The sequence below is a fragment of the Pinus tabuliformis genome, chromosome 4_1 (genome assembly GCF_031772625.1).
Source record: "Pinus tabuliformis cultivar Carrire ecotype Pingquan chromosome 4_1, CPIR1, whole genome shotgun sequence".
NCBI lineage: Eukaryota > Viridiplantae > Streptophyta > Pinopsida > Pinales > Pinaceae > Pinus > Pinus tabuliformis.
In genome coordinates, this window is record NC_142303.1 from 763743683 (window position 1) to 763757400 (window position 13718).

Genomic DNA, 13718 nt, shown 5'->3' on the forward strand with positions numbered 1-13718 from the left:
AGAAGATATATTTAAACAATGCATTCTATCATATTTCTATATGCTCCTATACTACTCAAAACTTTGAAAGAAGACATATGTAAAGAAGTTGACTTAGTCATAGTAGAGATCTGGAGGATATTCCTTCTTCTACTTCTTGTCTTCTTCTTTCACTTCTTGAGTTATGTGAGTTTGTTCCCTTTTACTCTTGTTGTTGTTGTCCTTCTTAAGTTTGGGACAATCCCTTTTGTAGTCTCCATATTCTTGACAGCCAAAGCATTGGACTTTGGACATATCTTTGTTGCTTGTTCTTCTTGGACCAAATTTTCCAAATTTTCCTTTTCTCTAGGCCATGGTAGAAAATGCTTGTTCTTTTGATCCCACATGATCCTTGGCTTTAAGTCTAGTCTCCTCAATTTTGCATAGAGACCATAGTTCACTTAGTGCTGTAGCTTCATTCTTGGCATATATGCTTGATGTGAAGTTGCCCCAATCCTCAGGTAGAGTATTGAGTACTACAATTGTCATTTCATTGTCAGAAATGAATTCTCCTAGTTCTTGAAGTTGATCTCTCATCTCAGAGATATTCACGAAGTAGGGAGCTATTCCTTCCTTTGATATCTTCATCTTGTACAAATCATTATGTAGAGATATCACTTCTCTAATTGTGCTTATCGAGAATAACTCTATTAGTTTATCATATATTTTTTTTGATGTTTCAAATTTGGAGACACAAGGAATGAGAGAGTCCTTGATAGATTCTATCAGAATCCATTAAGCTCTTGTCTCATCCTTCTTGTACTTGGCTAAGGCTTGAGTTTGTTCCTTAGCAGGGATAATGGTATTCCCTTTGATGAGGTCTAGAAGTTCATTATCCTTGAGACGTAAATCAATCCTCTTCTTCCATGCAAGGAAGTTAGTAGTCCCAATCAATTTGTTGCTTTCCTTGCAAAAATACATTAATGTATGTTTAGGAGGAGACATATATACTTACTTGATAGAGTTTGTGATGTGGTAGTCTTGATTTCTTCTTGAAGTCTTGATGGCTTGTCTTCTAGGATCTTGATGATCTTCAAATTTCTTCCTTCAAATAGACTTGATTAATGATGAGATATGGTTGGAGAGTGAGGCTTGACTTGTAGTGATTTTTCCTTTGTAGATGATTTAACTTAGTGCATGCCCTTCTTTGGATGGATCTTCTTGTAGGTGCCTTTGTATGAAAGGCTTATCTTCTTGCTTAGTAGTCTTCCTTGATGGATAGTAGATGGTAGACCTTCTTTTTCTTGATCTATTTGAGACTTCTTGGCTTGAAGATTCAATCTTGTAGATGTTCTTGAGATGTCTTTCCTTGACGTGTCACCTTATGAGTGTTCTTGAGATGCCCTTTCCTTGATGTGTGTCCTTAGCTCTGATACCGTGTTGAAGAATCTTGAGCAATTATTTATGATAGGATTCTTCTAGCAATGATAACAATTTGTGAAGCACTTTTACTTTTCTTGTTAGCTTGATATTTTTCTTATTATTAGTGTATGTTATTTAATTTCATTAAACTACTACCAAAAACATAAGAAACAAGAACACACGATATTGGCTTTCTGTCAGGGAAAAACCTCTCTCTCTTAGAGAGGAAAAGCCTTTCTCAAATTTATCTTATTGAAGCTTCTCTTGATCAATGCCAAACCCTAGACCCTTAACAATATTATCCTCCAAGAACAAGTCAAGTCCTTCCTTCTTTCGACACCTTGTTTCTCGACACTTCGTCCTCCTTCTTCCGACAATTCGTTCTTCTTCCGACAAATGATGATATTCCTTGTTATGATAGCTCCAGAAGAGACACTTATCTTTGATCCTTAGTGAACTCTTTCACCTATGGGGATACCTTTCTTCTCTTGCCCAATCGAGCTCCTTCTTGATATGTAGTTGCAGACTTGTTATGACAACAGTGCAGCCCTAGCTTCTTGCACGTGTGGGAGGATTCCTTCAAGATTCTTATGCTAGAGTCTTCCTTTCTTCCTCTCTTGAGTGAGCTTCTTCTTCGCTTAAGAGAGAGGCCTTATAGGCCTACTTTTCTAGCCCAAACAATGAGATATATGTGACTGTGATAGTGTTGTTGTAATGACCGCAGATAGCCCTCCTTTTCTCGCACGTGTGACTATAGTTCACCCTTAGAACAGACTTCCAAGGCTCAGTGTTTCTTCCTCTTTCTTTGCTGCACTAGAGGCTTTTTTTCTTCGCTTTTCCTTCACCCTTAACTTGTCTTCCTTCTCGCTGATTTTAGAGGTGATCATGTCTTGTCGTTGGAGTAGTGGACAACCTCTATATATAGAGGTTTGTCCCTCCTTTAGGCCGACTTGTGTTTTCTTCTTCATATTATCTTCTTTGGTGATGTCGTTGCATGGAGAGGACTTGTGACTTTGCTTGGAGGGATATCTTTGACTCTAATACATAAATATATATGGTGTAACATGCCCTTAAGGGTCTTCAATATTTCTTTTGACTCTTTGGCTTTCTTTGACATGTGCTAGATCAATTTCAATGAGCAAGAAACTCATTGTTATAAATAACAAAAATACTATTTCTTTTCTTGTATAAACACAAATATCAAAATTACATTTATGAAGACCGAAGCTAGTTACACTTTCTTCAACACTTCCTGCAAACATACCATGTCAGATTAGCACAACATATGTATATATAATTAAATCAACATATCAATCCTCTCAACATCAACATCATGATGACACAAGACCACAATAGTGACCATCACAAGAAATAACCAAGATGTATGCATGATAAACACATAAACAATCAGACGTGCATACTTAACAATCACACCTATTCCATCCAGTCCAAGTGTTTGAACCTGGAAACTCTGATATCAATATGTAACACCCCCTCCCACATTTACCTAATTTCACTGGTCTGCCAAGGTAAACATGAGACAAAGAGTTACTATTACATGATACGACCTCCAAGATCCAGTTATGGAAGTTGGGCCGATAAACTAACCACTCACAACATGCCTTAAGGCTACAGGACACTCAGGGGCCAAAGGGCCACCCCAGGTGACCAAACCCTAAGTTGGGGCTCTTTTTCACTGCACTAAGCCCATAACTACATGCATGCCAAGGCTTGGGTGTGGTTATAGGCCTCCAACCGCATGCACAACACTGCCTCCATGCAGTTATAACCCAAAATCTCTAGTTCAGAGGGTGTGGTCCCGAGATCTGAGCCACCTTTCTAGGCTAGCTTCCAGACCACTACCTAAAACTTCTTATAACTTCTTAGAGTGATAAATGACATAATGATAAATCTTTTCATATAAAACTTGAACAAGAACTGACCCAAGACATGCCTAGTCCATAACAGACATTTCATGAAACACATGGAAAACATGTAAGCTATAGGTCATGAATGCATATATGATCATATTAGTTTGAGATTCATCTGAGAATCACCAAGAAGGCTCTATGCCCTCTCCACATAGTTGCAACAACAATCACTAATCCATACTTTCATCAACTAATCAATAGCCAAACAATTCATGACAAGAGCCATATATAATACACATATATAACCAACATATAACCAGAACATAACCAACATAGGAACCATGGCAACTCATCCATAATATCACCAATATAATCACTACAAGTATACATGAATCATAGTAAAATAATAACTCTTATTAACATATGAAAATACCAACCAAGTTAGAGACATCCATGTACCACTTGACCATAGATTGGGCTTGTTGTCGCTCAGATTATACAAGCAATGTGACAACGATTCGGGTCAGGGGTTGTCACTCTAATCTTCGACCTCTCCATTCTAGCTGTCCCTCAATAACAAGCTATGGGGAGTAGTCCCTATGAAATGAGAAAATGAGAAACCAGTTGACAACCAACTAGTCCTAGAGATACGGTTGAATGACCTAACTACTTGGTTAATTTTAGCAAGACTTAAGGATTAGATTAGATTTGAATGTGAGACCAGTGCCTCATGGAGTCAAATTCTAGCTTATTATTAATTAGATTCCAAGTAATCAGATGAACTTTCGCTACTTATATGCTTAACTAACATGAATGAGGTGCAAATCCTATCAACTAGGTGAAATGCAAAGTCTTGGTTAATTTTAAGATAGATGCTATTCTAAATGTAACCTTCCTCTTAATTGTTCTAAAACCAGTCTCTAGAGTAGGTTGTGGGATGGAAGCCAAAGGGAAGAAAGAAAAGGCTTGATTACTGATACCTCCCCCTATGTTCCAACCACCCGATGCCTCTAGCAATGCAGAGACTATAGCTCTGACGACTGCAAGGTCATCATGTTAACTACTAAAGAGGTGTTAAGCTGCTCAAGCTAAATTGAGAAAGGGTGGCTCTAAATGTCTATCAACCAAGCTTATGCTTGGAGGTAATTTATTAGATGCAAGACTAGCTTAGAATGATATGCAAGATGTATGAGTGAATGCTTCTTGAGTTGAGATTGTTTTACGTTAAGTACTTTAGTTATGATTAATCTTCAATTATGACGATAAGTACTTATTAATGGAAATTAAGAGACAATATTTAACCACAAGAGAATGTGCCAAGTTACCAAGTGCTAATAAGATACAATATGAAATTATTTGACAGTTACAAGATGTGCCAAAATCTCATAATAACTTATTCAATGATAATTAAAGTGCTTAACTAGATGCCAATGATTATAAAATGATAGTGTTGCTTAACACCAATTATCAAGGGATATTTAAATAGATTAGAAGCCTTAAAATTTCAATGCCAATGTAGATTTATCATTCACAAATGGATATTAGCAATGAAACAAGAATGACAATATGAGAGCAATTATTCACCAAAGTTTCAATGCTAATTATAATAATGAACACGATTAGATAAAGAGAAAAGATGTAACTTATATCTTTCAACACGGTACCAATATCCAATGAACACTTAGATTATTCACTTAGGTAACCAAGATCATTAGATTACGTGCTTTATTAGATGTGAAGATGGAAACTAAGAAACTTGAGCAACTCACAAGAAACAACAATGTTAGATCTCTTAAAACCACAAAAGCAATGTAGAAAAAGATCAATAATAAATTTACTTCAAAATTTAATGTTGCAATACTAGCTATGCCAAAAATCCTTATGTGCCTTATATCATGAGCATAAATGAATTCTTATAACAATAGTGAGTAAATATGACCACAGTGAGGTAACAAATGCCAAACAAACCCTGAATTCTTCTCTTTTTTTCACTTTAGATGCCAATCAGCAAATGGAGAGAAAAGATACTCATGTCATTAATTCGTATCAGACCTTAGTATTTAGTTCAATCATAAATGACAGTTAGTGAAATATGTGAATTTTACTCAAATAAAATTTGCCCAATATGTGAAATTACTTCCTTAGTATGTGAAACAAATGTGTGGAATTTTATGTTTGTGGAAAAACCTATGAACAGTTTTTGAAACCTTATTTTATGTTTGTGGAAAAACCTGTGAACAGTTTTTGAAACCAACGTTTCGGATTAGCTTAGTGAGTCCATTATCAAGGCAATGTGATTTGTATTTTGAGAAGAGAGAGCGTGAAATTATGGAGCTATTAATAGTTATATGAAAAAATATTTGATGCCTTTTTCTTTTAATGTCGACCTAATTGATTAATATTTATTTATTTATTTTTTTAATTTTTTTTAGTGACTGGTTTAATTAATGATTGATTATATTTAAATGTATCTATTTGTTTTATATTTATTTATTTATTTATTATTATTATTATTATTATATTCTATGTTATATATATAAGTTCTTTGCTATGTATTAAATGCTTTTGAAGTAATAGTTTAAACATTTATTTACTTTGCTTATTAAATTATATTTAAAGGGAGTTAGATAGGTAATTTATTTATTTATTATTCTATTAATTTGTATTTACTGTTTTTTTATTTTATTTAATAAGGGTTTCTAGGTGCTACTTAATTTTAGTCCGTCATCTCTATTCATGTTGTTGGAGGATTTCTCAATTTCAATTGCCTCTTTCACCCTTCTTTTTAAATAATGGTCTTCCTTGTGAATTAATTTTGCTTGTTCCATACAGATATAGTGTGAGAAGAACATGCGTGCTCTGCCAGACCTGATTTTTCTGACCTGTTTCTTCTAATATCATTAATGTGTTCTTTTAATTTTATGCCAAAGGATCTCCCTGTTTCACCTATATATACATTTTCGCATGAGCAGGGAATCGAGTATACTCCTTTGTGATTTTTTGGGTCTATTAAGTCCTTAGCAGAATCAAGCATGTTTTTGATGGTGTTAGGGGGCGTAAAGGCAACCAAAATGTTATGTTTGGCGAGAATTCTGGCAATTTTGTTTGTGGTTCCTTTTATATAGGTTAAGGAGATTCTAGGGTTTTCAAGAGTTTTCCTTTTTGGGTTATTGATTATGGATTCTTTAATTATCTTTTGGATAATGTTTTTATGATAGCCATTGTTTATAAAGACCTTGTGGAGATGGTTAAGTTCTTCATCTAGATGTTCAGGGTCAGAGATTCTGGAAGCTCTGGTAGCTAGGGTTTTGATGACACCAACTTTTTGCTTCGGATGGTGGTGGGAATTTGAATGAAGATATTTGTCAGTGTGAGTCTGTTTCCTGAAGACCTGGTGGCTTAGTTTGCCATTTTTCTTGGTAAGGAGGACATCTAGGAAGGGGAGTTGGTTGTCTTTTTCAATTTCAATAGTGAATTTTATGTGTTTAGAGAGGCTGTTTATGTGTGATAAAAATTCATTAATTTTGTCTAAACCATGGCTCCATTTAGCGATCAAGAGAGGAGTTTTTAATTTTGTTACTCACTTGGCGAAGGATTTTGTTGTTAGGGTCCTTGTTAAGAACTCTATAGCAACCACTCTTGTTAAGGTGTTCTTCCATCTTGTTATCATAATCTGTCCTATCCATAATAACAGTGGGATTTCCTGTGTGGAATTATGAAGGAACTTTTATGGGTGTTTATGTCACTGTTGGGAATAGATCAAAGCATTGTAGCAAAAGACAATGAGGGAAATAGAGTTTAAAGACCAAACCCATGAGGCCCAAGGCCTATAAGTCCACTTGTTCAACTATCCATAATTCTTTCAAAATCTAGATCACTTGAAAACTCAAATAATTTGACTCCAAATCACTGCAACAAACCTAGAATTAGCCTCAGGAATTTAAATGATAAACCAACAGTGAGGAAAAGAGGCAAGGGAGAGGGCTGAAAGGGAGGCAACAAGGAATAAAGGCCTTAGGAAGGCCATGACAGGGAAGAGAAGGCTTGCGGCCTAGGTTATGAAGCCCAATGAGGAAAAGGAGAAGGCCTCAAAGTTTGTGGTGAGGGGGAGAGAGCCCAAGAAAGATTGTGACAGGGTTAGAAAGGGTTGGCCAAGGCACATGGAGGAGGATGGAAGGGCTAACGAGGAGGATAGGGAGAGAGGAGGGCAGGAAGAGGCCCAGAGGGGCTGCGATAGGCTTAAAGAGGGCTGATGGAAGAGGAGGAGGCCTAGAATAGCCTATGGCTAGGGTCTGAGGCCTCCTAAAGCTCACGACGAGGAGGGATAGGGTTATGACCGGGGCTTAGAAGCCTTTTCTAAGCATTTGATTTACTGGGAAGGCAAATGGTAAGGAGAAAGGAGCCAAATTGGGCATAGAGGCCCTAAAATTTCTTGAAACCCTCACAAAATTCGAAAAATTACTTCAGATCTTCAATGAGTGCCCAAATAACTTCAAAATCTTTAGTTACTAGCCCTGCAAAATTTGTAGAGACTAGATCTTACCCTCAAGGGCCTAGATCTACCTATAATCCAACAATTCTTCTTAGATCTCACCTGCACAAACAAATTTGCAAGTGCCCAAAACCCTAATATATACAAAAAATTAAAAATCCCAAAACCCCAAACCCTAGTTGCAAAACAAGGATTAGAAGATAAAAATTATTTACAAAAATCTATTGTATGAAGTCTATTTACAAATTATACAAATATACAATATTTGAAAAATATTTTTGAAGTTTTTATTATTATTATATGATAGCTATATTTATTTCGAAAGATAGATATTCAACCACAACCTTAGCGAAGTAAGATCGTCACATAAAATATTTGGAGTCCAAACAATGTCAGCGTGTGCCCACAGTTTGTGAATTTGGCGCCGAAGGGACGGGGAACCTGCAAACTCTATATATTTTTTCAAGAAAAATCGTTAGAGCATACAATGAATCAGATCACCCAAGATAGGTCCAAAACTTACAAATAGAAGGTTCCTATCATCTACAAATGAAATAATGGTTGAGATAATATTAAATCAAAATATAGCAATGCACAAACCCAACACGTGCCACAAATCAATGAGACAAAGACACCATGAACTGTACCCCCAAGTCTTTTATTATGAAGTTCAAACATTCTCAACAGAACAGTGGCTTCACACCAACGTTTACAAAAATTACATCAGAGCTCCGCTCACCATAAGATGAAAATAGAAGCAAAACAACCTTCTATTTATAGAGAAATTCTTCCAAGTGCAAAATAACTACTAGTTGGCTTGATCTCCATCAAAATAATCTCGACCATTGATAAATCCTTAATTAACTTTTCATTTTTGTCATCGAAAATATTTATTTTTGAGGAATTTCCGAATATCTCATTTAAACCCTTTTTTATTAGCTCAAAAACAATTATTTTGAGCTAATTTCCTAAAAAAATTGACTTTGACTTAACCATCGAGGTCCAAGGGTCCAAATTTTCTTGAAATTTCCAATATTCCCTTAGTGGGGGACCTCCAAAATTTAACTTCTTTTAGACCCACGATTTTTTCCACCCGGAGAATTTAATTTTTCTAACATTTTAATTTTTTACTCCAATTAATTAATTTTCTAGCTTAGGATTTAATTTTATTTTTGTCAGAAAAATTAATTAATTGACACTTGAGGGGATAAATTATTTTTGCCACCCTCAAATATTTAATCATGGTGTCTAAGTACGAGGGACCATGCACTAAAATATTTTTAAATAAGATTTTACAAATTCAACCCTCAAAGGGGGAATACTTGTTCATTATAGACTCTCAAAGTATTTACCCAATTCTACGACACAATATGATCTAGTAGATCAAGTGATCTGTAATAAAATCATTTAGCTAAATAGCTTAAATTATTCCTAAATCAATTTTACAAAAGAATCAACTAAAACACTAGGACTCACCTAAGACTTCGACGGTAAATTCCATCCTAGCTTTGGGGTGAGGTTGGAGGGAAAAACTTTGCTGATCATCTGTGCTTAAAAACAAAAATGAATCAATGAGACAAAAAAAACTCCTTAGATGAAATATGCCGCCAAAATTACAGGCTTACCTAGGTTTTTACATAATAAGACGGTCATACTAGCATCATTTACAATATTATTTTGCAGAATGGGTTTACAATGAGAAAGAACAAATTGTTGGTTGATGATTCTGACTTTGAAAAAATCCTTGAAGTCCTTGGATCTAACTTCCTTGGAATGTTAAAACAATGAGTGCAACATGGCTGAACCAAATCTCTCTTTCAGCCAATCACCCCCACGGAATATTCAAAGCATGAATGTGGGATCTCATGGAATAAACAAAGACAAAACCAACTAGGTCTTCTAGAGGCCAAACCACCTCAACCCTCAACCATAGTGATTCCACCTCTACGGTCGAACATCACCAACACAAGCACCAATTAGACCGTTCTCTACCCAAGTTATCTAGGGCTCTAGGAAATAGTATATCAACCCACATCCTTTCAGGACTACAAAGTGTTTTTCCAACCCGACTCCAAGGACTAGTAACTCAACCCTAGTTGTTCCAGGGCTTCCAGATCATTTGTTCCAACCCACAACCATAAGGAACATGCACACTAATCAGAAAAACAATCAAGTGGAAAAACCCACAACACCATGGCAAGGCTAAAACCACTGCCAATCCAGGCAAATATCCATGCCAATGACAAAACATAACTAGAAACTCAAATAACTAGCACAAATAATCAAGTAGAGATATATGGTCTCTACCAAGGTCTTTTATTAGCCAAAGAACATCAAGTAGGCACACTTATAGTTATGGGAGATTCTCTTCTAATCCTAGATATGGTCAAAGGCTCCCTCCCAAAGGAGAAATCTATGGGTAACATCATGAAAAATCAGGAAAATTGTGGATGATAGCCCGTGCAATGCATATTTCCATGTCCCGAGAGGCTTCAACAGAGAAGCAGACAAGTATGCTAACGAGGGGTGTAAATTGAAGATAGGTGAATTAAATATTAATGGTAAAATCAGGCATGCTATAATTCCCTAATGGTGGATTAAGTCTATTAAAAAGCTCCCTAGTTGCATTATGTGTTGTAAATTTTGTGTTTTGTTGGGGCAATTTTGTAAGGTATTCACCTATAAAACCCCTCTTTTTGCTGCTCAAATATATTATCCTTGGGAAAATCATGTATTCCTATTGGAAATGATAAAACAATTAGAAAATATTGATGAATTAGCTTTTTAATACCTAATGTATTTGTTGCAAACTAGAGACAAAATTATATAATACAAATACTCTTTATGATTAAAAACTAAATAAATATTGGATTTAAGGAAACAAATTGCATAGTAAAATATTTCAAAATATTGCAATATATAGTGTGATTAACTATACTATTGGACTATTTGTATCATCACTTATTTGTAATACAATACTAGTGGTTCATAAGCTTGATCTCTGCAAACCTCATTAGGCTAGGGTTTTGTAGGCCAGCCTATGCTGTCACAAACTCCTCCAATTTGTTTATTGATCTATTGGACACTTTAAAGTTTGTCTTAGACATCTCTATGCTAAAAGGTTTTATGGCATTCTCTTAAGGTGGGGTAGGTCATAACCTTCCTACCAAAATGTAGATTTAGGAGACACCAACACTGGGTGACATGGTCCCTTTTTAGCACCTCATCAATCTATTCCTAGGCATTGCTATAAAAACCCATCAACTAGATTCTCTAATCCTACATGTGGCTTGGAAAAGTAGAGGCCAAAATCATTGCCTTCCCAAAGCGGTCCAAAATCCAAGATATGAGGTCAAATACGACAACATTGCAAGTTACATCAAATACATGTAGGATAATACACTAATCGACAAATATATTGGAATTTGGTCGATGTAAAAGGACCTGATATCCTGGATCAAGCACATGTGGCAACCAAAGGGACACATTGAACTTCAACTGGGACAATAGTCTTTGGAAATTTGGAAGATTGCACAAGAGGCTTTGAAAATGGGCCTTAATTTCTCAATAATGTGGGTCTCTTCATCTATTTTTGGACCCCCAGATATAACATTGACAGGGAGAAATTTCTGGGCTCCCCCATATGGATCCAATTTTATGCACTACAAATTGAATATTGCCAAGAAGAGATCCTCGAAGATATTGGCAATACAATTGGTTCTTTTGTAAAAGTATCAGAGATTAAAAAGACCAAGTGATACGTTGCATGCACTAGAATTTGTGTTTATGTGAATATAGCTCATCCTTCACCCAAATCCATTAAACTCTCCTTCCAAAATGAGGATACAATGTAAATCATCAACTATGAGCACATCCCATTCAACGTTGGAAATACTGAGAGGAGGGTGAATCTGTATTTCTCTTCAATTAGTTAATTTTAATCTTCAGAGCATTCAAATTAACATTAGAATTAGTTTAAATATATATCAACATCACATCAGTAAACAACACCATTCAATAATGCATGACATCAAGACAATACACTATGACTTTTGGTGGAAGCCCTTCCGAGAGAAAAACCACCAAACGCTTCTTAATATTTTTCTTCAATAATTTACATCAATTAGGAAGCTCCAACTTCCAATATTTTCAACTCCAACTGAAGGAGGTTCCAACCCCTTGGTTTACAGAATGCAACCTAGAGGATGCTCCCAAACCTTGGTTTACCAGCTCCAACGCCTTGGTTTACAAGATCCAACCTCAAGGATGCTCCGACGCCATGGTTTACAAGCTCCAACTTGAAGGATGATCCAACACCATGTTTACTAGTTGCAACTGGAAGGATGCTCCAACACCCTGTGTAGGCTCCAACCCGCCCTAACACCACCTTGCCACCCTAATCATCTAATGAATCACGTTTCACAATTTTCAGACTGGATCCATCTCTGCCGGACAATAATACAAGAACACAAAATTCTCTACAAATACAAACTTTGGTCAACAATCAACTCTGATTCTTCTAAAAAATATGCTCAACGTCTTTGCATCAATATATTATGAATCCTGCAATCATACTATCTGTAACTTTTACTGTACAACCTACAACCATATCTACTTAGCATTCTCTAACATCAACAACAATAATTTTTCTCAACCTGTCAACACATATCAAGACCTCTACTCAACATAGTAAACACAAACCCTAGCTCATCAAATATGTACCATTGTAAATGATGGCACAACAACAATACCTTTGCTCATAATACAATTCTACTCAAACAGTAAACCCTAGCAATATAAATAACTCTGTCAAGTTCACTGTCACAACAACTCTTCATATACACTATCAAATATTGGATTCACTTGATCTCTCTGCTCAATAATAGCAAAAAATCATTGACCTCACTATCAACCCTCTAACAACTTAGCATACTAGACCTTTATTTATATATATCTTAAACTTTTTAAATATTTTACAAATTCTTTGAGCTTCTTATACCCAAAGTATTTAATAATATATATTCCACTTATTCTCTCTCGTATCTTCCAATTCCAACAAAAACACATTCTTATGAAATTAGTGAAAAGTATAACTTTCCACTATTCATTACTATTAAGGATATTTATATTCATGAATCCATATTCTCCACAACACACAGTGCCACATCATGGACAAAACCTCACGACTTCTCCAACACAACAACCACTATTTTGTTACATGCACTAACTTACCTAACAACTCACCTTCAATTTTCCACACACGGATTTTGACATTGTTTTCCAGGATTATAAAGGCTTGACATTTTGGATCTATCTCCACATAATATTATAGTATCAAGTTTCTAATTAACAATATCCCAAACTATTCATTGAGCCCTTTGCCTTGTTAGAAAATCAGAAAGGCAAGAATATTTTCTTATATTGATAATTACTTGTGTTCATATTATTTACTTTAATGTTCTTCTTTTATCTTTGTATCATCAAGCAATCATCAAACAATCATCAAAACAAAACATGAATATCAACGACACCAGATGTAGCCTCTCAGCCAGGGCTAAAACCCCTCTATAGGGGAAAACCCAATCAAACTCTTCCACTAGTAAATCAAATTGAGATAGACTAAGACCTTAGACCCACAAGACCTTACTTCTCCACCAAGTCAATCTTCCAAGATGATTCAACAAACTTTGGTAATATCTTCTTTTTCAATAGTAAACATAAACCCTAGCTCATCAAATACGTACCATTGTAAATGATGGCACAACATCAATACCTCTGCTCATAATACAATTCTACTCAAGCAGTAAACCCTAGCAATATAAATAACTCTATCAAGTTCACTGTCACAACAACTCTTCATATACACTATCAAATATTGGATTCACTTGATCTCTCTGCTCAATAATAACAAAAAATCATTGACCTCACTATCAAGACTCTAACAACTTAGCATACTAAACCTTTATTTATATATA